At 43.7% G+C, this 25,311-nt stretch overlaps 1 protein-coding gene across 2 annotated transcripts in view; it reads left to right on the top strand.

The window, feature by feature from the left end:
* Positions 1-18,426: 18,426 nt before the first annotated feature.
* The window catches only part of zdhhc7 (zinc finger DHHC-type palmitoyltransferase 7), a 123,865-nt gene continuing 116,980 nt past the window's right edge, over positions 18,427-25,311 (top strand). For both annotated transcript variants that reach the window (XM_070898255.1, XM_070898254.1), the window contains exon 1: positions 18,427-18,556. The gene's annotated coding sequence lies outside the window, so the exon portion shown is untranslated. The remainder of the gene's footprint in view (positions 18,557-25,311) is intronic.

Here is a 25,311-nt window from a genome sequence, read left to right as displayed (position 1 = left end):
GCGCCCCATAAGAATCACTACATTGCCCGAGGAACTGCCTTGCCCCATAACTACGAAGGGACCAGAGAATGGGATTGTAATGTACAACGAGGGGGAACTGTTGTATGATAATGTTAAACATGAAATTGTGCCTGTTCTGATCAATATTTCAGGCATCCAGATGCCAGAATACTGTACAGAACAGTCAAGGAAGATGTACAATGTATTAAGTAAAGTTGTAATGCAGCAGGCTGCCGATGCAATGGGTGCCAGTAGGTTCCGGGGACAGGGGTTAGCCCCCAGGATGAAGAGGGAAATAGTTAATGATGTTGCTACCATTTTCAATACAGGGACCTCCGTAGTGAACTCGATAGACATACAAGGATTAAATGAGAGGGTGGAACAGCTTAGAGGGGTGATGAAGGGGTTATTGGAGAGGGTGGAGCAAAACCAGGAAGACCAAGCCAACCTAGGAAAGGAGAGTGCCAAAATCCAGCTGGATGGCATCTCAGTCCTGGAAGCTCACGCCAGAACCATCAATCACCTCATTGATAGAGAACAGGAAGATACAGGGAAAGCAAAGACAGGGGCAACTCTGTCACGCTTATGGTCTGTGGATGGTGGGACAGATCCGCCACAATCTCGACCAGATCCAACGCGGGGAAGTACCCGATTGGATAGACAGTTCACATTTAGCTCAGTTGGCTAACCAAAGGGGGACACTGGATAATTGTACTCTGAAGGGACTGACCAGAGTATACCCAGCAATTCCAGATTGCCAGATGTAGGACTACCGGGATAGGGATAGTCCTGATGATCCCTATAGCCACGCCGGACTCAGGGCCGTTCCCCCTATACCAACGAGAGAATATCGGAATAATACGGGAAAATGTCTCCATACGCTACTACTTGACCACCACCTCTGCCGTTCGTCGAAACAACATACTTACCGGGATTTCCCTAGCAGATTGCAAGCAAAAGGGGGAAATCACAGTATGCCCTCACCCGGTGGACCGAGAGGAGCTAGACGATTGCGGGTTTAACCGAACCGACGGGTGTGTACTAGAAATAGTGCCCGCACACATACACTTCGCGAGGGCAGGCTACGGAGGGAAGGGAAGATACTGCGTCTCTACTACTGAGCGTTCATTCCAGTATAATGACCTGCAGTGCCCTATACCACAGCCAAACTTTTGCTTTACACCACTACGACCTGTCGCGATCAGGCAAGCGCATATCACCCAGGTTAGGCGCCGGAAGTCCGAAGTTATTGAGGTAACCGATCAGCTCCATGATCATTTACAGGATTATGACGAACCAGATCAGGTCCTTATCCCACATCTAACCGAAGTATTACGAGAGTTGAGGCTCAGAGTGGGTCAATCCGTAAAGCTCTACCACCAACTACAAACTAAAATCAAAGTACTGGAAGAAGATACCGAGGTAGACTTAAAAAGTCAGAGTTGGTGGAGAAAGGTCTGGGACTGGGGAATAAATGTGAACATCCACCCATGGATTCGAATAATTTCACATATACTGGTCGGGATACAATTGATCTTAGCAATAACATGGGGCGTAATGGCCTGCCAGGCATGCAGACACCACGCACAATGAAGACGGACAAATCACCGTTCCCCGGATACTAAACAAGCCTGTTTAATAAAGGGGCAGGAGGATTTGGCCTTTGTCAATTCGATTTAAGCAACCGGGACTCCTGAAACCGCGTGACTGGCCAGCACGTTGAGGCAGGGAGTACCGGGCCGTGCACAAAATCTAATAAAGGTCGAATGGTCGGTTAAAAGGGGACTAGGACTAGTCCCTTTACCGAAAGGGGGAGTTGTTGTAGGAGGTAGGCACCTTTAGAATATACCAGAATACTAGGCATTAGGCACCTGCTAGATATATCGAAACGCATATTAGTTTAAAGTGGCCACACATAAAATGGCTGCCCAGGCATGATGGGAAATCAGGTAGTCAAGCTGTGAACTGTTGAATGTTCAATGACCGAGCAATAACCCTGTGAGGCCCACTATAGGAATGCCTTGGATGCAGGATAAGAATAATGAGGAGAGAACCCATCTCCCGTATTCAAGGCCATAAACCAATTAATTCCCCAGGAAGAAAGAGATAAGAGAACCCATCTCCTGTAAACAAGATTATAAACCAATTATTTCTCCAAGAAGAAAGAACTAGTGAGAGAACCTATATCAATCAGCCCAAGCTGACAAGAGACGAACACATGGTTCTTGAGACATAAGGGGAATTCTATTGGGTTAAAAGAACCTATATGTAATCTATAATCGTTGTGATTGGCTTGTGTCCAGCCGTGATGGGCTGTGTAACTGTAGTAAACTGTTTGTAACTGTTGTGAAACATATAAAAGTGAACGTAACCCTTTGTTCTGTGGAGAGAAGCCTGGACTCAGTCTTGTGATTTCCTCCCCGCTAAGCGTAATAAAGGCCGCATCAGCATTGGAACCGACTCTGAGTGTTGAGTGATTCTTCTGAGAAAACACTAACGCTAACAGACTGGATCAACTGGGCTTGTATTCACTAGAGTTCAGAAGAATGAGAGGGGACCTCATAGAAACGTTTAAAATTCTGACGGGGTTAGACAGGTTAGATGCAGGAAGAATGTTCCCAATGTTGGGGAAGTCCAGAATCAGGGGTCACAGTCTAAGGATAAGGGGTAAACCATTTAGGACCGAGATGAGGAGGAACTTCTTCACCCAGAAAGTGGTGAACCTGTGGAATTCTCTACCACAGAAAGTTGTTGAGGCCAATTCACTAAATATATTCAAAAAGGAGTTAGATGAAGTCCTTACTACTAGGGGGATCAAGGGGTATGGCGAGAAAGCAGGAATGGGTACTGAAGTTGCATGTTCAGCCATGAACTCATTGAATGGCGGTGCAGGCTAGAAGGGCCGAATGGCCTACTCCTGCACCTATTTTCTATGTTTCTATATCAGCATTTGTAGAGTAGTGCTTTTACATACATATATATTATTTTAACACAAGGACTGATTCCACAATACAGCACTGCCAGTGAGGACAGAACTCACAGGCAATGCCTTTCAATAAATCGCATTGTTGCAACATAATTTTCTATCCATTCATTTTAATGGATGGAAAAATCAGGAATTGTGCCGTGTGGTCATAATTTCCGAAGATGAGCTTTGTGTAAATGCAGTTTCCTGCTGGAAATGACCCTTAAGGGCCAATTTTCTGATGGTATACTCTGAGAGGGATATCCTTGCATTGCAGAATTGAGCAGGTAATTCGAAGCCCTATATCACAACCATAAAATGTTTAAGTTTTATGGAGGCCTTAGTATTGCTCCAAATTTAAATGCAAATGCACCTTAACTTCCCCCCATGTTTTATTTTTAGAAGCAGGAAAAAGCAACTGGGCCCAATAAATCTGTTGCTTTTTGACAAGTCAAATGCACCTATCTGGTTGCTCATCACTGGGTAAATTTTCCTCTTGTGAGCCTCCAGCACAAAGCGTCCAGCAGGAAACCATATGCAGCTTTGATTTTCTCTCCATTAAAATTTGTCACTTGGAACATAATGGGCTATGTGAGGGAATTTCTTGACATGCACTCCTGGTGGATGAGACTTTGCATCTGGAGTGAGCAAGCATAAAATTTACACTCATATCCCTCAATTCCTTCCCTCTCTCAAAGAATGTACATAATTGTCTCTTGAATCTATTTATTCTGTCCATTTGAATCGGCTGCCAATATAAATTATTTCATAATACTTGTGTCTTAACTGCCTGGGTGGTAATCTGGTTAAATTCCAGTCTCAGAGCAGCACCTTCCAGTTTTGCAACTGGTGTGGTATACAATCAGTCAATTTCACTGAGTGAAGTACTTTGAAACATTTCAATGGTATAATACGGTACTATACAAATGAGTACAGGTACTTGTCTCCTTTAGCACTCTAGGTCCTTCAATAAGCTATCCTAGGGGCCCCTGTGAGTGAGATTGATACTAAGCACAAAATTGTGCTATGGATTAAGGCCCACAAAGAACTGCATTGAGACTGCCTAATTAGCCTGCACTAATTTCACAGAACTTCTACAAACATCCTTTCCACGTCCAGCCATTCCAGTTGATGAATACAAGGAACTGCAGGGTTATAATTGCATGTGTTTTGCAACAAAATTCTATGTCATTTGAAGGCATCACAGAGGGTTTAACCAATGCCTGCAAAAGCAACCTATAGTTGAATAAAGCTACTGTAGGTCAAATCAAAGATCATAGAAAATTTTATGAGAGGTCAAAGGAAATATTTCATTGCAGTCTCTTCTTCTGTGCAATGAATTCCTCCTGAAATTATTGCAGCCATTTGTCGCAATTTGTAATTAGGGTGAGGGGGATGGTACGGGGATAATAACAGGTGCACATAGGTCTCCTGTTAGTTGTGTAGATACCACTCCAAAGACTTAAGCACATAATCTAATCTCACACTCCAGTGCAGTACTGAGGGAGTGCTGCACTGTCAGAAGTACCGTCTTTAAGATGCAATGTTAAACCGAGGGCCCATTTGCTCTCTCAAGTGGATGTAAACAATCCCATGGCACTATTTGAAGAAGAGCAGGAGAGTTCTTGCCCATTTATCTCTCAACCAACATCACTAAAACAGGTTATCTGTTTATTAGCTCATTGCAGTTTATGCGACCTTGCTGTGTGTAAATTAGCTGCTGCATTTCCTACATTACAAAAGTGACTACACTTCAAAAAGAACTTCACCAGCTGTAAAGCGCTTTAGGACATCCTACGGATGTGCAAGGCATTATGTAAATGTAAGTCTTTCTTACAGCCACAAAAACAAAACCTAGCTCTCTGGCCATCAATTATTCAATTTTCCTTTGTAAAGCATTCAAGTCTCAATAGAAATAAATGAGTATGATCTGATAGCCATGACAGAGACGTTGTTGCAAGGTGACCAAGGCTGGGAACTGAATATTCAGGGGTACTTCACATTTTGGAAGGATAGGCAGAAAGGAAAAGAAGGTGGGGTAGCTCTGTTAATAAAGGATGAGATCAGTGCAGTAGTGAGAAATGATCTTGGCTCAGAAGATCAAGATGTAGAATCAATTTGGGTGGAGATAAGAAATAGCAAGGGAAAGAAGTCACTGGGGGGAGTAGTCTATAGGCCCCATAACAGTAGCCACACTGTAGGATAGAGAAAAAAAATCAAGAAATCATGGGGGCTTGTCAGAGAGGTACAGGTACTGCTATAATTGTGGGCGACTTTAATCCTCATATAGTTTGGACAAATCAAATTGGCAAAGGTAGCCGTGAGGACGAGTTCATAGAGTGTATTGGGGATGGTTTCTTAGAACAATATGCTGTGGAACCAACCAGGGAACAGGTTATTTTAGACCAGGTAATGTGTAATGATACAGGATTAATTAATGATCTCATAGTAAAGGATTCTCGAGAGAAAAGTGATCATAACATGATAGAATTTCACATTCAGTTTGAGGGTGAGAAACTTGGGTCTGAAACTAGTGTCTTAAACCTAAATAAAGGCAATTAGAAAGGTAAGAAGACAGAGTTGGCTAAAGTGGACTGGGAAAATAGATTAAAAGGTACGACGATCATCATCATAGGCGGTCCCTTGAAACGAGGATGACTTGCTTCCACACCAAAAAAAAGGATGAGTTCACAGGTGTTTCGAATGGAGAACCTGAATTACATCCTCGAGAGTGGAAGATGCCTGTGCATGATTTTTTTTAACGTGTGGTGGCCGTTGCACACCAGCCACCACACGGGCTTGACAGAGCTAGGTCTTGGTCCAGTGGCAAGGATTAACCAAGACAACTGGAGACCTGCTCTGTTGCATGGGCCTAGTGCACACACATATTGCAGTGTGGGCTGGCCTGTGCTGCCCCTGGGACCCTGGCCCCGAACTCACGCCTCCCTGGGCCCCGATCACATCCCTCCACAATCTCTCACAGCTCCTTCGCCCTGATCTCGCCGCTCCTGCTGTATCTGCCTCAGCTCCAATCACTGACCTGGACCTTGCTGACATCACTGTTCACTGCCGTTGCCCTCCTGCAGCAGCTTGCATTGTACCTTGCAGTGGTATGCCCCACGTTGCTCCTGGGCTTCCGCATGCCGCTGCTTTTATGGCCCCGACCTGCCGCTGATGGTCTTTCACAGGTCGGGGCCTCCATGCTGTTCCTGGGCCTCCGCACGTCATTCCTTTTATGGCCCCGACCTGCCGCTGATAGTCTCTCTCTGTGAGAGATCTGGATGTAGAGATGCTTTGGATCTGTCAAGCTCCAACTTGACAGATCGGAAATGCTGGTTTTCAGCGCATGCACATTGTGCGCTGGATAAATAAGCAGTGGCAGACATTTAAGGAGATATTTCATAATTCACAACAAAGATATATTCTACTGAGAAAGAAAGACTCTACGAAAAAGTACGGGCAAACTAATGGGACTAAAGGCTGACAAGTCCCCTGGATCTGATAGCCTGCATCTTAAGGTTTTAAAAGAAGTGGCTACAGAGATAGGGGATGCATTGGTTGTAATCTTCCAAAATTCCCGAGATTCTGGAAAGGTCCCAGCGGATTGAAAAACCACAAATGTAATATCCCTATTCAAAGAAGGAAGGAGACAGTAGGAAACTATAGGTCAGTTCGCCTAACATCTGTCATTGGGAAAATGCTGGAATCCATTAATAAGGAAGTAATAGCAGGACATTTAGAAAATTAGAATAAAACCATGTTGCCTCTGTTTGGTTGTATGAAAGGGAATTCATGTTTGACAAATTTATTAGAGTTCTTTGAGGATGTAACGAGAAGGGTGGATAAAAGGGAACCAGTAGACGTAGTGTATTTGGATTTTCAAAAGGCATTCGATAAGGTGTCACATAAAAGGTTACTACACAAGAGCTCATGGTGTTGATGTAATACATTAGCATGGATAGAGGATTGGCTAACTAACAAAAAAACAGAGAGTTAGGATAAATGGGTCTTTTTCAGTTTGGCAAACAGTAACTAGTGGGGTACCACAGAGTTGAGTGCTGGGGCCTCAACTATTTACAATCTATATTAATGACTTGGATGAAGGGTACAAGTATATTGTACCAAATTTGCTGACGATACAAAGATAGGTGGGAAAGCAAGTTGTGAGGAGGAAACAAGGGGCCCGAAATTCAGTACCGCTGGAAAGCTGGTGCTCCCCCCACCTTTTTGTGGCCATTAGCACCAACATATTGGAGTGGCTGGGCCACTCCATATTCAGCTCCAAAAGTGAACAAGTTGGTTCCAGCGCTAATGAACCCTTCCAAATTAGATTTTTCAGCGGTGTGACTGTCTTAATTTGAGTGTCATCACCATTGAGAAATTCAACATGCAGGTAAGGGTTTCTAACGAGCTAGCTGCTCCCTGGCCTTTTTAAAGACCAGGGTTTGCAGCAAGGCCCTGAAGGGGGAAGGAGTTTGGAAGAATGGCTGGTGTAAGAGGTGCAAGGAGAGCCAACAGTTTTACTGATATAGAGCTGGAAACACCGATGGACGGTGTGGAGGATAGAAGAATACTACTGTTTCCTGACATGGGGAGACCTGGCAGATCACCAGTACATAGACATTAGCCTGGATGATGTGGAGTCGGTATGGGTGGAGTTGCGGAATACCAAAGAGCAGAAAACGCTAGTGGGAGTTGTGTACAGACCACCAAACAGTAGTAGTGAGGTTGGGGACAGCATCAAACAAGAAATAAGGGATGTGTGCAATAAAGGTACAGCAGTTATCATGGGCGACTTTAATCTACATATTTATTGGGCTAACCAAACTGGTAGCAATGCGGTGGAGGAGGATTTCCTGGAGTGCATTAGGGATGGTTTTCTAGACCAATGTGGCGAGGAACCAACTAGAGAGCTGGCCATCCTAGACTGGGTGATGTGTAATGAGAAGAGACTAATTAGCAATCTTGTTGTGCGAGGCCCCTTGGGGAAAAGTGACCATAATATGGTCGAATTCTTTATTAAGATGGAGAGTGACACAGTTAATTCACAAACTAGGGTCTTGAACTTAAGGAAAGGTAACTTTGACGGTATGAGACGTGAATTGGCTAGAATAGACTGGCAAATGATACTTAAACGGTTGACAGTGGATAGGCAATGGCAAGCATTTAAAGATCACATGGATGAACTTCAACAATTGTACATCCCTGTCTGGAGTAAAAATAAAACGGGGAAGGTGGCTCAACCATGGCTAACAAGGGAAATTAAGGATAGTATTAAAGCCAAGGAAGAGGCATATAAATTGGCCAGAAAAAGCAACAAACCTGATGATTGGGAGAAATTTAGAATTCAGCAGAGGAGGACTAAGGGTTTAATTAAGAGGGGAAAAATAGAGTAAGAGTGGAAGCTTGCCGGGAATATAAAAAATATAAGCTTCTATAGATATGTGAAGAGAAAAAGATTAGTGAAGACAAACGTGGGTCCTTTGCAGTCGGATTCAGGTGAATTTATAATGGGGAACAAAGAAATGGCACACCAATTGAACAAATACTTTGGTTCTGTCTTCACGAAATAACCTTCCGATGTACTAGGGGACCGAGAGTCTAGTGAGAAGGAGGAACTGAAGGATATCCTTATTAGGCGGGAAATTGTGTTCGGGAAACTGATGGGATTGAAGGCCGATATATCCCCGGGGCTTGATAGTCTGCAGCCCAGAGTACTTAAGGAAGTGGCCCTAGAAATAGTGGATGCATTGGTGATCATTTTCCAACAGTTTATCGACTCTGGATCAGTTCCGATGGACTGGAGGGTAGCTAATGTAACACCACTTTTTAAAAAAAGGAGGGAGAGAGAAAGCAGGTAATTATGAACCGGTTAGCCTGACATCAGTAGTGGGGAAAATGTTGGAATCAATCATTAAGGATGAAATAGCAGCGCATTTGGAAAGCAGTGACACGATCGGTCCAAGTCAGCATGGATTTATGAAAGGGAAATCATGCTTGACGAATCTTCTGAAATTTTTTGAGGTTGTAACTAGCAGAGTGGACAAGGGAGAACCAGTGGATATGATGTATTTGGACTTTCAAAAGGCTTTTGACAAGGTCCCACACAAGAGATTGGTGTGCAAAATCAAAGCACATGGTATTGGGGGTAATGTACTGACATGGATAGAGAACTGGTTGGCAGACAGGAAGCAGAGAGTCGGGATAAATGGGTCCTTTTCAGAATGGCAGCCAGTGACTAGTAGAGTGCCGCAGGGCTCAGTGCTGGGACCCCAGCTCTTTACAATATACATTTAATGGGCCTAAGTTTCCACACGATAAAAAACGGGCGCCCCTCCGAGCTGGGCGCCGGAAAAAAAACGCGGGATTCTGGAGCGCCCTGCAGCTCCATGTCTGCTTGGCGCGGCGCCCAGGGGGGCGGAGCCTACCACTCGCGCCGATTTTGTAAGTGGGAGGGGGCGGGTACCATTTAAATTAGTTTTTTTCCTGCCGGCAACGCTGCGCGTGCGCGTTGGAGCGTTCGCGCACGCGCAGTGTGAAGGAAACATTGGCACTCGGCCATTTTTGTAGTTCTTTGTAGCCGTTTAATTTTTGAACATTTTTTAATAAAAGCACATTGCCATCAGCACATCAGCACTGAGGCTTCTTGCAGCAGTGAGCAGGCTACAGGAAGCCTCAAAGTTGAGGCAGAAGTTTCCCTCCCCCCCCCCCCCCCCCGCGGGAACGAACGGCTTCCCCCTCCCCCCCCCCCCCCGCGGGAACGAACGGCTGCCTCCTTCCCCCCCCCGCAGCATTCTCCCTGGCTGAAGCACTATCACACAGGTAGGAAGATGGTTTATTTAATATTTTCTTTGCTTATAAATTTTTATTCAGGTTGGATTTATTTGTATAATATTTGTACAAGTATAAATAAGGATTTATTATAGAATTTAATGACTTCCCTTCCCCTCCCCCTCCCCTCCCCTCCCCCCCCACCTCGATCAACCGCCCAAACTCCGAGGTAGCCATCCCCCCCGGGGACAGCGAATTCCGGCCCCAAAGAGTCTGCAAAGGGAAATAGATAGGTTAAGTGAGTGGGCAAAAATTTGGGCAGACGGAGTATCTTCTGTCTCTACAGCTCTATCATTGCTTCCCTTCTATTCTTTACAGAGTAAAAGATCATAAAGAACCTTTTACTGGCACCAATGAGTTTGCTAATCGTAATCCTTGCTTCCAAATCCCTCCATGGCCTCGCCTCTCCCTATCTCTGTGATCTCCTCCACCCCTGAACCCGTCGAGATCTCTGCTCTCCTCCAATTGGGGCTTCTTGCACGTCCCCAATTTTCATCACTCCACCAGCATCAGCCATGTCTGCAGCTGCCCAAGCCCTAAACTCTGGAATTCCCTTCCTAATTCTTTCCATCTCTCTACCTCTCCCTCCTCCTTTAAGAAGGTCCTTAAAATCTACCTCTTTTTGTCATCTGCCCTAATATCTCCTTATGTGGCTCAGTTTCAAATTTTGTTTGCTAATATTCTTCTGAAGCACTTTGGGATGTTTTACTATGTTAAAGGCGCTGTATAAATGCAAGTTGTTGTCAGTTGTAATCCTCTGAGATTACGTGTTCAGAAGATGAAGATCTACAGAGCTTTTCCTGAGAGGTGGACTGATGTGCGAATTCCACTGCGGCCTTTTAAGGATGGCAAAGAGAAAATTTCCCAGGGGGGATCTCCCCAGATACAGCCCCTTGACAGGGTGGGAGAGGGCTCAAGATCCATAAATGGATCCCCTTTCTGGAATTTAAAAAGCCAGCATAAATGGACAGAACCCTAGCATCACTGGAAGCTTCCCAAAATTCCTGGTCCCTCGGGAGGAAGTCAGACTTCTCTGCTTCCAGGCATTTCGATGCCTGGTGTTTGGCTTCCCATCTGGAACTGGTAGTGCTGCACTTTATGAATTAGTCACGGCCTAATTGAGAATGGGTTATGTTACTGGACTTGTAATTTAGAGGCAAAGAATTCAAATCCCATCACGGCAGCTGGGGAATTTAAATACAGTTAATTTAATAAATCTGGAATAAAAAAATTAGCATTAGTAATGGTGACCATGAAACTATCGGATTGTCGTAAAAACCCATCTGGTTTATTAATGTTTTTTAAGAGAAATCTGCCGTCCTTACTGTCAGGCGTATATGTGACTCCAGACCCACAGAAATGTGGTTGACTCTTAACTTCCCTCTGAAATGGCCTATGCTATGTGCCCAACTCTTGCCCAGTGAATGTCCTTCAAACTCTTATGCCTGGTAAAAGATAAGAAAATAACATTTTCTCAATAATTTTTATATTAAAAACCCTGTCCATTAAGGTAAGGTTATTTTTACCCGATTAAAACATATTTTTTAAAAAACACATTTTTTGTTTAAAGCATTTAATTAAATTTAATTTCAATTAATTTTAAATATGTGAAGTGTTTTTCTTATTCATTTAATGTGTTTGTGTTTTGGTGGGGTATCCCCATTCAGAGAAATGGTGATCACCGTACAAATGGAACTCACTATTTCTGTGAATGGGGATCAGATGGAATCCTCGCTGAGGCACTAAAGTATAGCGGAGAGGCACTATTGGCATTAATGTATGACCTCATCTCTCTCATCTGGAAGGAGGAGAGCATGCTGGGAGATCTCAGAGATGCAGTAATCGTGACCATCTTTAAAAAAGGGGACAAGTCCGACTGCGGCAACTACAGACGAATCTCCCGGTTATCAGCCACTGGGAAGGTCATTGCTAGAATCCTCCTCAACCGTCTTCTCCCTGTGATGAGGAGTTCCTCTGGGAGTCACAGTGCAGATTCCATCCACTATGAGGTACAACAGACATGATCTTCATGGCGCGACAATTGCAAGAGAAATGCAGGGAACAGCAACAACCCTTGTACATGGCCTTCTTTGACATTATTAACTGCAAGGGACTATGGAGCATCTTCCTCCATTTCGGATGCCCCCAAAAGTTTGTCGCCATCCTCCGCCTGCTCCACGACATGCAAGCCATGATCCTGACCAACGGATCCACCACAGACCCAATCCACGTCTGGATCGGAGTCAAGCAGAGCTGCGTCATCGCGCAAACCCTCTTCTTGATCTTCCTCACTGCCATGCTCCATCTCATACTCAACAAGCTCCCTACTGGAGTGGAACTAAACTATAGAACCAATGGGAACCTGTTCAACTTTCGTCGCCTCCAGACCAGATCCAAGACCATCCATTCCTCTGTCGTCGAGCTACAGTACGCGAACGACGCCTGCGTCTGCGCACATTCAGAGGCTGAACTCCAAGTCATCATCAACATCTTCACCAAGGCGTACGAAAGCATGGGTCTTACACTAAACATCCGTAAGACAAAGGTCCTCCACCAACCTGACCCTGCCACACAGCACTGCCCCCCAGTCATCAAGATCCACGGCGCGACCCTGGACAATGTGGACCACTTTCCATACCTCGGGAGCCTATTATCAGCAAAGGTAGACATCGACAACGAGGTTCAACACTGCCTCCAGTGCGCCAGCCCAGCCTTCGGCCACCTGAGGAAGAGTGTTCAAAGATCAGGACCTCAAATTTGGCACCAAGCTTATGGTCTACAGGTCTGTAGTGATACCTGCCCTCCTGTACGGCTCAGAGACATGGACCATATATAGTAGACACCTCAAATCGCTGGAGAAATACCACCAACGATGTCTCCGCAATATCCTGCAAATCCCCTGGGAGGACTGCCGCACCGTCAGTGTTCTCGATCAGGTCAACATACCCAGCATCAAAGCACTGACCACACTCAACTAGCTCCGTTGGGTGGGCCATATTGCTCGCATGCCTGACACAAGACTCCCAAAGCAAGTGCTCTACTTGGAACTCCTACACGGCAAGCGAGCCCCAGGTGGGCAGAGGAAATGTTTCAAGGACACTCTCAAAGCCTCCTTGATAAAATGCAACATCCCCACCGACATCAGGCAGTCCCTGGTAAAAGACCACCCTAACTGGAGGAAGAGCAGCTGGGAGGGCGCTGAGCACCTAGAGTCTCGTTGCCGAGAGCATGCAGAAATCAAGCGCAGGCAGCGGAAGGCGCGTGCGGCAAACCAGACTCCCCGCCCACCCTTTCCTTCAACGACTGTCTGTCCCACCTGTGACAGAGACTGTAATTCCCGCATTGGACTGTTCAGTCACCTAAGAACTCACTGAGTGGAAACAAGTCTTACTCGGTTTCGAGGAACTGCATATGATGATGAATGGGGATCCGCCAATTTCATTGATTGGCCCGGCCCATGTGATCCCAGGCTGCACATACGCTCCTGAAATTCATGGGCCTCTATGCTGGACTGCGCACCTAGGCCTCAGAGCACAAGTCTATGTTCCTCCGGGACCACCAGGTAATTTCGTTAAAAAAATTTTGGTCGGAGGCATCCGCCCGCTGGAAGCCTCCAACCGCAATTTCTATGCCAATATTACGAATAAAACCGGATGGACTAGCTGGCATCGATCTCAGCACTGGCTTCAGACACGACAACAGCATACCCACCCCAGACGACCCTGCAAAGGCCTCCATATTAACATCTGGGGACTTGTGCCAAAATTGGGAGAGTCATACTCACAGAATCATACCTTTCAGCCAATGACCCAGACTCCTGCATCACCATACCTGGGTATGTCCTGTCCCACTGGCAGGACATACCCACCAGAGATGGTGGCACAGTGGTATACAGGTAGGAGGGAGTGGCCCTGGGAGTCCTCAACATTGACTCCGGAAGCCATGAAGTCTCAAGGCTTCAGGTGAAGCACGGTCCTGCTGATTACCACATACCGCCCTCCCTCAGCTGATGAAATAGTACTCCTCCATGTAGAACATCACTTGGAAGAAGTACTGAGGGTAGAAAGGGCACAGGATGTATTCTGGGTGGTGGATTTCAATATCCATCACCAAGAGTGGCTCAGTAGCACTAATATTGATCGAGCCGGCCGAGTCCTGAAGGACATAGCTGCCAGACTGAGCCTGCAGCAGGTGGTGACAGAACCAACATGAGGGAAACACCTATTTGACTTCGCCCTCACCAATCTACCTGTCGCAGATGCATTTGTCCATGACAGCATTCGTAGCAGTGATTATCGCACAGTCCTTGTGGAGACGAAATCTCATCTTCACACTGAGGACACACTCCATCATGTTGTGTGGCATTCCCACCATGCTAAATAGGATAGATTCAGAACAGATCTGGCAGCTCAAAACTGGGCATTCATGAGGCGCTGCAGACCATCAGCAGCAGCAGAGTTGTATTCCACCACAATCTGTAACCTCATGGCCTGGCATATCCCTCATCTACCATTACCGTCAAGTCAGGGACACACCCTGGTTCAAAGAGCAGTGTAGAAGAGCATGCTAGGAACAGCACTAGGTGCACCTAAAAATGAGGTACTAACCTGGGGAAGCTGCAACACAGGAATACATGCATGTTAAACAATGGAAGCAGCATGCTATAGACAGAGCTAAGCAATCCCACAATCAACGGAACAGATCAAAGCTCTGCAGTCCTGTCACATCCAGTCATGAATGGTGGTACACAATTAAACAACTAACGGGAGGAGAAGGCTCCATGAATATCCCAATTCTCAATGATGGTGGAGCCCAGCACGTGATGAAAAAGACAGGGCTGAAGCGTTTGCAACCATCTTCAGCCAGAAGTGCCGAGTGGATGATCCATATTGGCCTCCACCTGAGGTCCGGTCCATACCATCACAGAAGCTAGTCTTCAGCCAATTCGATTTACTTCACGTGATGTCAAAAAATGGCTGAGCGCAATGGATACAACAAAGGCTATGGGCCCCGACAACATCCCAGCTGTCATGCTGAAGACATGCTCCAGAACTAACCGTACCTCTAGTCAAGTTGTTTCAGTACAGCTACAACACTGCCATCTATCCGACAATGTGAGAAACTGTCAAGGTATGCCCTGTCCAAAAGAAACAGTACAAATTCAATCCGGCCAATTATATGCCATCAGTCTACTCTCAATCACCAGCAAAGTGATGGAAGGCGTTGTCGAGAGTGCTATCAAGCGCCACTTAAAAAAAAAATTGTTCCAGGATATCGGCATCGCTGGTGAGGTCAGCATTTATTGTCCATCCCTGTTACTCACCAATAACCTACTCACAGATGCTCAGTTTGGGTTCCGCCAGGACCATTTGACTCCAGACTTCATTACACCCTTGGTCCAAACATGGACAAAAGAGCTGAATTACAGAGGTGAAGTGAGAGTGATTTCCCTTGACATCAAGCAGTTGACTGAGAGTGGCATCAAGGAACCCTGGTAAAATTGAAGTCAAGGGGAAAACTCTCCAATGGCTGGAGTCATACCTAGCACAAAGGAAGATGGTTGTAGTTGTTGGAGGTCAATCATTTCAGCCCCAGGACATCGCTGCTGGAGTTCCTCAGGGCAGTGTCCTAGGCTCAATCATCTTCAGCTGCTTCATCAATGACCTTCCCTTCTTCATAAAGGTCAGAAATGGGGATGTTCGCTGATGACTGCACAGTGCTCAGTTCCATTCGCAACTCCTCAGAAAATGAAGCAGTCCATGCCCAAATGCAGCAAGACCTGGATGCCATTCAGACTTGGGCTGACAAGTGGCAAGTAACATTCGTGCCACATAAGTGCCAGACGATGACTATCTCCAACAAGTGGGAGTCTAACCACTGCACCTTGACATTCAGTAGAATTACCATCACTGAATCCCCCACTGTCAACATCCTGTGGGTCACCATGACCAAAAATTTAACTGGACCAGCCACATAAATATGGTGCTACAAAAGCAGGTCAGAGACTGGGTATTCTGTGGCGGGAGTCTCACCATCTGACTCATAACATAAGAACATAAGAATTAGGAACAGGAGTAGGCCATCTAGCCCCAAAGCCTTTCCACCATCTACAAGGCACAAATCAGGAGTGAGATGGAATACTCTCCACTTGCCTGGATGAGTGCAGCTCCAACAACACTCAAGAAGCTCGAGACCATCCAGGACAAACCAGCCCGCTTGATTGAAACCCGATCCACCACCTTAAACATTCACTGGTTTCCAGTTCCATTTCTTGCACGATTCTATGCAGCACGTTAAATCAAATTTCCTGCGCTGAGGGATTGAGAGGGTGGTTTCCCTGAGCATGAGTATTTGAATCCACTGCTATTGAAAGCTGCACCAAAAAAAAACATGATTGATTTGGATTGAAATTATCATGTTATCAATTTCGGTTTTGACTTTCATGTGAGTCATCGAATAGTGTTGCAGCTGAATCTCTGACATGCTCCTTATGAACATGGCTCCCCAGTTCAGTAAGAATTGAAATAGAGGGCATGAATTGCTTTTACTAGTCATTGTTGTTTTTGTAGGCAAACACACCAGCCATTTTTCACACAGCAAGATCCCAGCAACAGGAATGAAATGAACAACCAGTTAATCTGAAATAAAATCTGATGAAAGGTTATCGACCTGAAATGTTAACTCTGTTTCTCTTTCCATAGATGCTGCCCGACCTGCTGAGTATTTCCAGCATTTTCTGTTTTTATTTCAGATTTCCAGCATCCGCATTATTTTCCTTTGGAACCAGTTAATCTGCTCTCGTGGTATTGGTTGAATGATGAATGTTGGACTGGACACTTACTATCTCATCCAAAAAACAGCACCTTTGAAGATGCATAACGCCCATAGTAATGCAATTATATGTCAGCCTTCGACTGTGTGCTCAAGACCTGGAGTGGGTCTTTTTACCTATAATTGTCTGAATCAGAAGCTATTATTCGAGCAACCGCACCAACAACGTATATTTATATAGCACCTTTAATGCAGTAAAAGTTCCCAAAATGTTTCACAGGAGCGTTAGACAACAAAATTTGAGACTGAGCCACATAAGGAGATATTAGGGCAGATGACCAAAAACTTGGTTAAAGAGGTAGGTTTTATGGAGCATCTTAAAGGAGAGAGAGGTAGAGAGACGGAGAGGTTTAGGGAGGGAATTTCAGAACCAGATATACTCTAATCTATTTCCTCGCAATCCTTGTATGGTTATGTTTGTCGTTCCCTTTACATGGCTGTAATACCATTTAGAAGGCACTCCCTCCTATAATTGTTTGTTCAAATTCAACATCGCTTCCTTGTTTTTATATTCTCTTTGTGTATAACCCATCTTCTCTTTTTTTTCTTTCATTGCCAACTTTAAATTTTCTGCAGTTTACCCCAAAAAATATCACAAGAGAAAGCTCAAGGGGGACACACATCTCACTTGATGCACCCAGCCTCTTCCCAGTACCGAACCCAGCTCCTTCTTTCACACCTAGTCATGCTCGGTGTGTGTGTGTTTGATGCTAGACCCCCGAAACAAGCACTCTACTCCGAGCTCAGTCACAGCAAGTGAGTCCCAGGAGGGCAGAGAAAACGTTTCAAGGACACCCTCAAAGCCTCCTTGAAAAAAATGTAACATTTCCGCTGACTCTTTGGCATCCCTGGACATCAGGCATCCCAAGACCGCTCAAAGTGGAGGAGAATCATCTGAGAATGCGCTGGACACTTCCGAGTCTCTTCATTGGGAGAACTCGGAAGGCAAGTACAAAACAGCGGAAGGAGCACACGACAAACCAAGCACCCATCCCTCCACCTGTGACAGAGACTGTCAGTCCGGCATTGGAGTCATCAATCACCTTTTAGAGTGGAAGGAAGTTATCCTTGACTCCATGACACTGCCTAAGAAGACTTGGATTTATATAGCGCCTTTCACGACCACTGGATGTCTCAAAGCACTTTACACCAATTAGGTACTTTTGGAGTGTAGTCACTGTTGTAATGTAGGAAACACGGCAGCCAATTTGCACACAAGCAAGCTCCCACAAACAGTAATGTGATAATGGCCAGATAATCTTTTTGTTTGTTATGTTGATTGAGGGATCAATATTGCCCAGAGCACCAGGGATAACTCCCCTGCTCTTCTTTGAGATAGTGCCATGGGACCTTTTACATCCACTTGAACTCGGTTTAACGTTTCATCGGAAAGACAGCACCTCCGACAGTGCAGCGCTCCCTCACTACTGTACTGGCGTGTCAGCCTAGATTTTGTTGTGCTCAAATCCCTGGAGGGGGACTTGAACCCACAACCTTCTGATTGCGAGGCGAGAGAGTGCTGCCCACTGAGCCACAGTAAGAGGAGGAGGAGAAGTTTGAATGCAGCCGACCTTCTCCCAGTAGTCTCTCCGATCGCCTTCCCCGAGTCTCTCCGAGTCCGCCCGACCGCCTTCCCCGAGTCTCTCCGAGTCCGGCCGACCGCCTTCCCCGAGTCTTTCCGAATCCGCCAGACTGTCTTCCCCGAGTCCGCCCGACACTCCTCCCCGAGCGCCTGCGGGCCGCTCCTCGAGAGCAGCCGAATGTTCCCGAAGCGCCTGCGGAAGTGCGGCGGGTGTTCGGCTCCGGTCGCTGAGGCAGAGCGGAGTTTCCTCGCGCGCGGGGGGGGTGAAAAATGGGAAACTCTCGCCGAAAGCCGCTGCATTTCTTTTAACTTAATTTTCACCTCACCTCCTCAGCTACAACTAATCGGTATGTACAACGCTTGGTGTTGTTGTTTTTATATATGTGAAGAAAGCAGTGTTTTAATTGCCAGTCTCTGCAGCACCCTGGCCGGCCTGACTGATTCTTAGTCGGGCATAGGCCACTGTCCTGTCAAAAAAAAAATCAAAGTTGCATTATTGCCATTCTTTAAACCTCTGTTAATAAGCTTAGCACCTATAATGGAACTAAGCAAAGTCTTCTCTGCATTGATTATTATATTATAATTATTATTTTAAAGACATCTCCTAGGATGTATCCTAACCTTATTGTAGTGATCCACTTGACTTGCATTTATTTCTCCCTTTTATAAACCGTTGGTTGCTTCATCACAAATACTGGACTTGCGGTTAACTCAAAATTGGCAAATGTTTGAGCAAAATCTTTAAATTCAGCATCAGATTGCAATATTTTCAGGTGTTTATATCGATGAAACGGCAGCCCAGTGAGGTAAACAGAACGTCATTTTGATAAGAGGCAAAAATAGTGATTATAATGTGATCAGTGTTTATTTCAAATATTTACCTTTTTCACAATGTGTATCAAACGTTATAAATGAAACCAAACCAAATTTAACCAGAGAATTATTGAAGTGACGCCAAATGGTAAACCAGCCATTCGATTATATTCTAGCATAATCCTGTGAAATTTGTTTTTATAATCTACCATAGGCAGTAACAAGCTACAACGGTGCAACTCAGTGGATTTACAGCGAGAATGAAGATTAGTGAACTGTCAATCATTAGTAATGTCAACCTTTTCCACATTATCTGGCAAAGTAAAAGTAATTAAATATTGAGCATTTAGCATCAGTAGACATTGGTTTGCTACCGTGCATAACATAGATGACACTGTAGAGGGATAATGTATTTTAAGTGATATGCCAAAAGGGGATGATGGCTTGAAAATTAATACTGGTCAGTAATAACCCAGAGGTGATTGAGCCAGTGAGTAGATCTGAATACAGGTAGTGACATTTGCTGCACATTGCTCCCACACACAGGAAATAACTTCTGTCAGTTCCCAGTCCACTTGACTAGTGGTTCTATGGCCTTGACTTTGGGCCCTGTTTTTTGTACTAGATGTTAATCATTCAGAATTTGAGTATAACATTGTTTGTATACCTGCAATATTGAAATCGACTTACTACATACACCATCTTCATCTCCGTCATGACCAGGACTTCAAAATTGTGGAACATCTCATTTGCCTCCTGATTTAACTGGACAACATCTTCATTGACCTCATCTCCTCTGCTACTCTTTTGAACCAAAGCACTGTTCTGCTTGCACGATGGGGCTTGGCCATTCACCTAGGTTTGTCAATTTAAAAACAAAGTAGATTGAAAAATAACCATTTGCATGGCTATGGGGACAGCTGACAGCAATGGGACTAATTGGATAGTTCTTTCAAAGAGCCAGCACAGGCACGATGGGCCAAATGGCCTCCTGTGCTGTAAGATTCTGATTTTGATGGTGCTTGAACACACTAGCAACTATTTCTTTGTAGCTGATCAGAGGGACAAAAATACATACTGGGATGCATGGATGTGAAGTTTGCTGTCAAACTTCCTATTAGTGAATGGCACATATTTAAGATAATCACAAAAGAAATTAAGGGGGAGATAAGGAAAAATTGGGTAGAGTTTCTGCTTTGGGCGCAACTGCCGATTCCAGCATAAAATTGCGCACATTTTGCAGTACTCCCCCCGGTTTCCGCTCAAACTAATTTGTACATTGGCGAGCGTGAAATCTGCCATTAACCAACACAATCGGGCAGTATTTTAAAACTTAATTAAAAAAAAATTGCTTTAAAAAAAATTCCTTGATATATTGAGTGGTATCTTGGTAAACTTGATTAATGCAGCTGAAAAGGGTTTATCACAAAATATAAGCACATTAAATCACAGTGCCAATCCACCACCTGTGAGTAACCTGATTTTAAATAACTGAAAATGACAAATAAAAATGTACAAAACTATTTTCTGGTTAGATTGGGGTATAGTTGTGAGTTCCGTAGTAAATTTGAAAAAAATAATTGAAAACATACCTATTAGTAACCCTGTGCCCAAAAGTTCCAATTTGACTTTTGGAGCCTCCTCGAAGGCCTAGCGGAAACTCCCAATGGTGATTAATTCATCCTCCGGGCGTGGCCAGGTTTTGCTTCTAATGCGATGTTTTGAAATCTAGCGCAAATGATCGCTGAAACTAAAGCTGCACGGAACCCAATTTCTGCTTAAAATTCTGCCATCTTTTACATCGGTTAAATTGGGCCGAATGAACCAGTGCAATGGAGCAGAAACTCCACGCCAATGTATTTACACGGAGGTTGATTAAAATATGCAATTCTATGCCACAAACCATTGTTGGAGTAGAATTTATAAGTGGATGGGAATTGGAGAATTGCTTGAAAATGACAAACATTAAAGGGAATGGGGAACAGGCAGGAGAATAACACCAACGCATCCTTGTTGAACAAAATGACCTGGTTCTGTGTTGTAGCATTCGGTAATTCTAACTTGAGCACTTTGCACAATATATTTAAAAATAATATTCTTGTGAATAGAGATCCTTAATACTTCCTGAAAAACTCATGATGACAAATATATGAGTTTGCTGCAGCTTGCTCATAGTGGAAATCAAATTCCTGTTAAGACTCCTTTGAGTATACTGTTTATAATAGATGAAAAGTAGTATAGGTGTTTCAAGGCAGTATTTTCCATTTCAAATACTCCACATCCTTTTTTATTAAATTTTATTGTGACAAAGCAGCTTGATAGATACTCACCACACAGATCTCTCTTGCCTTGCTTACGGCAAATCGGAGGATATGGTTAAAGTATGACAGGAAGTAAGTGTGAGGCTTACAGGAAGTGTGCAGTATATGTAAGGCTTTTAATATAGCTGTGTTTATTTTTATTTTTAGAATAATGAAATACACTATCGTACTTGAATGCCAGTTTTATCCCAGTTATTCAGAGACTTTCTTTAAAAAACAATGTAGAAATGAGAAAGCTCTTCCAGCTCACTGTCATCTATCAGGTATTGTTTCATTCCTTGGTTCTAACGTTGCCACTCACTGGCTATGTGGTCTTTCTCATTCGTAGGATATAATGATTTTTATGCAGTTACCAATTGAGCTTTTATTTCCAAAGTCCAAAGAAGCAGAAAAGATTGTTTTAAAAAGAAATTTAAAAACTAGTATAAGACATAGAAGCTTTACAGTGTGGCTGCTGCATTATAGATAATGGGAAAACAGTAAACATTGGAAAACATTTATAATCTGTGATTTAGTGTGAACTCCACACAATGTACAGTAATGCAAAGTGAGCATGTGCTGATAGTGAAACAGCATTGCAATGTTCAAACTGATATTTTTAAAGACTCACTTGAAAGTCTAAGAATCCTCTGTTAGGACAAACTCTCTTTAATTGGTAAATTATTACTGCCTTGTGCTTCTGTAGAGGCAAAGACAAATATGTTGCAGCTTTCTTCGCTGACTCTTGTGCAAGAACATTCCCTTGCCTGCAGCAAAATGTTTGGGAAGGGTGGTTCTCAGTAGAGTTTAACATGCTTCTGCTAGATTCTGGCCGTGATAAAATGTATTAAAGCAGATATGGAGAATCTGAGTTACTGAAAACTATTTCTGCTATCCATTTTTATTCTTAGCTAGTTTTCTATTTGTTGGTATGTTGAAGTGTTTGAGGTAGAGGCAGGGCGTGCCATTATTACTGGTCAGATGACAAAGTTGCATGCATATATTAAACAAGCAAGCAATGAATATTTGGACATGTTTATGAGGTGACTTTCTAACTAAAGGGTTCAGTTGATTTTTTTTTAAACCACAAGAGAGAAGTTGAGGAGATTTATAACTTTCATATCAACCTCAAGCGAAGATTACATATTTCCTGCAGACAAGTTCTTTTTTAAATAGCCGTTGAACAAGAATGACTTAAATATTTATTTTTGGGATCACCCACACTCAAGTTTGTCCTTTAATGTACGTTTTTCCTAGATTTAACAAAGTTTTCTTATTTTTTTATTCACTCAATTCCAGCTACTTGACATGCCTGCAATGCCGCTCTCCAATCCCTCAGTCAATCCACATTGGTAAAGCGATTGAAGTTGGCAAACTAGAAATAAATTGTAGCAAAATTAGTCATCCCTGTTTGTACAAGTACAAAACATTTGAGGGATCATTTGTCTAGAATAAATTCTAGTGCTGTGGCTGATATAAGTGTGCCCACCTATAATATTCATGAATTATTCAGCTGATGCAACTCATTCATTTTTTTTTTAAATGATTGCTACCTAACGTATATCTGTTATGGAATTGCACTTTGTGATCTGTTATGATAGAATTGACAGTTCCAGCTTCATGCAGAGATTTTATTTTGGGTTCAGGCAACCTCTGTCTCCAGCGGCTGTCAATGTGGGCATCTGCTCTCGGTAGGCTCCATCTCCTTGAGCTGTGGTGACAGTCACAGAAGGAAGCTAATGATTGTGCTCTAATTACTTACCAGGGGCAGCTGATTATCATCCAGTAAAAATGCTAAAATATTAATTTGTTTTCAAATTTATATGTGCAGCTCAAAGAATGTACAATTTGAATCGAATATATGGTAAGATATAAAGTGGTTTGCTAACAACAAACTTTCTGTGATGTGATCAGTATGATCCATCTATAATATTGTGATTATCCATCTTGGAAACTCATTTTAAATGATTACATGAATATAATGCATAATGTGCATCTTACCCAGAACTGGAAATTCCGGTATTATACCGTGAGCTCCAAAGATTGACTTAGACAGTGTTGTACCAAAGCAATTGAATGTAACTAATCACGTGTACAAGTCTAATGTTTTTTTTCTTTTCAATAGATTGCCCATTATATCATAGTTGTATTCATTTAGATATATTAATGAAAGTACTGGATAAAAATCTGCATGCTTCTCAAAGTTATGGCTAATAAAATATCAAAGAAGTGATGCAAGGTTCACAATAATAGTAACACAAATGGTGCATTTGACCTGTTTGTTTTTGCTGCTGTGCCCTGCACACTTTCACCTGCTGAGTTCCAGATACATCGAGTATTTTAAAATCCTGCCCTGAATATCTGCAGTAACATTAATGGAGTGGGCCTTTCCTTGTGCTGGCCACTTGTGCACCTGACTCCACTGGAATTCCCAGCGTCAGGCAATTAACATGAAGTTGAAGGGCACAGGGGAGGAAATATTTGGCCAGCCAAAAGAAGAATGAATCCGAAAAGAATGTGCCCTTTTCCAGGAAGACTTCTTTCCTCACAGCAGCTGATCACTGTGACGAGCTGCTGGAAGGTCTTTCCCACTTTGGGCCCTGCTTCTGTCAGCCTTGAGTTCCGTACGCCTGCTTCACACAGGGGCACAGCACATCGAGGCCACCATAGATAGGAATTTGGTTGTATTGCATCATCCTGTCAGTGCTGTCCCATTGTCTGGTGTAATTTGCAAAGGAGGAGATGGAATCATTGAATCATAAAAATTTAAGGCAGAGAAGGAGACCATTCAGTCCATTGTGTCTATGCCGGCCGAAATCGAGCTATCCAGCCTAATTCAACCTTCCAGCTTTTGGTCTGTAGCCCTGCAGGTTACAGTATTTCAGGTGCATATCCAAGTACTTTTTAAATGCGATTAATGTTTCTGCCTCTACCACCCTCTCACACAGTGCGTTCCAGACCCCCACCACCCTCTGGGTGAAAAAAGTTCTCGCCTCACCTCTAAACCTACCAATTACTTTAAGTCTATGTCCTCTCAGCTAAGGGAAGTAGGTCCTCTATCTAAGCCCCTCATAATTTTATACACCTCAATTAAATCTCCCCTCAGCCTCCTCTGTTCCAAAGAAAACAATCCCAACCTATCCAATCTTTCCTCACAAGACACAAGAACCATTTGCCCGTCCCCTCCCCTTTATCTCTCTCGCCTTCCCTCGCCTCTCCCATCGTCGCTCCCCTCCCCCAAGTCAGAAAACTCTTGACACTGAAATAGCAGGGTGGAGACCCAGAGTGAATGGGTGCCTCCCTCGACAATGCCTCCACTGTGACTTAAAAGCCAAGCAAATTGAGGGCTGTGCTTCTGGAACATTAAAAACATTCTGACAATGTTTTGAATCCAGTTTCTTCATTTTGTTTTATCCATCATTAACAAGCCACTGTTAAAATCCCGTTCCTGCTATGACCTTTGATGTCACACTATCAGTGTTCGTTGCTTTGCTTCATAATTTTGCAGTCAAGGAGTGGTGGTAACTGAGCAAGAAAGAAGGAAGGGAAGTCAGATTGGATGGATTTCATAAATCGTAAATTTTTTGCTGGTGTATATTTAATGTAATCACCAGCAGCTATCAGCATGCTCGTTTTCTACACTTCAAAGAGAGCAGTTTGTTTTATTCTTGTGAATAAGATTCTTTAGTTAAGTTTGAAAAAAAGCACAAATTATAATATGCCAGATCCTGTTTTAAGTGGGTATACTTTGTAAATTGTTTCTGTCATTCATTGCAGAATTACAACTGATCTACAGGAATATTGCCAATCTGTTTCCATTCTTTTATGTCAATAAAGGTTGGCTAATACACATGAAAGCAGCTTGTGATATCTTCCAAACGACTGTAGTACTAAGCCAGCAGTAATTTCATAGAATGTGTTTTTACCTTTTCGTTAACATTCTCAGGGGTCTTCATGATATTGCTACATGTGAAGACCTCTAAGGTTTT

This window comes from Pristiophorus japonicus, chromosome 13, assembly GCF_044704955.1.
Source record: "Pristiophorus japonicus isolate sPriJap1 chromosome 13, sPriJap1.hap1, whole genome shotgun sequence".
Taxonomy (NCBI): domain Eukaryota; kingdom Metazoa; phylum Chordata; class Chondrichthyes; family Pristiophoridae; genus Pristiophorus; species Pristiophorus japonicus.
This window is presented reverse-complemented; position numbering and strand designations above follow the sequence as displayed.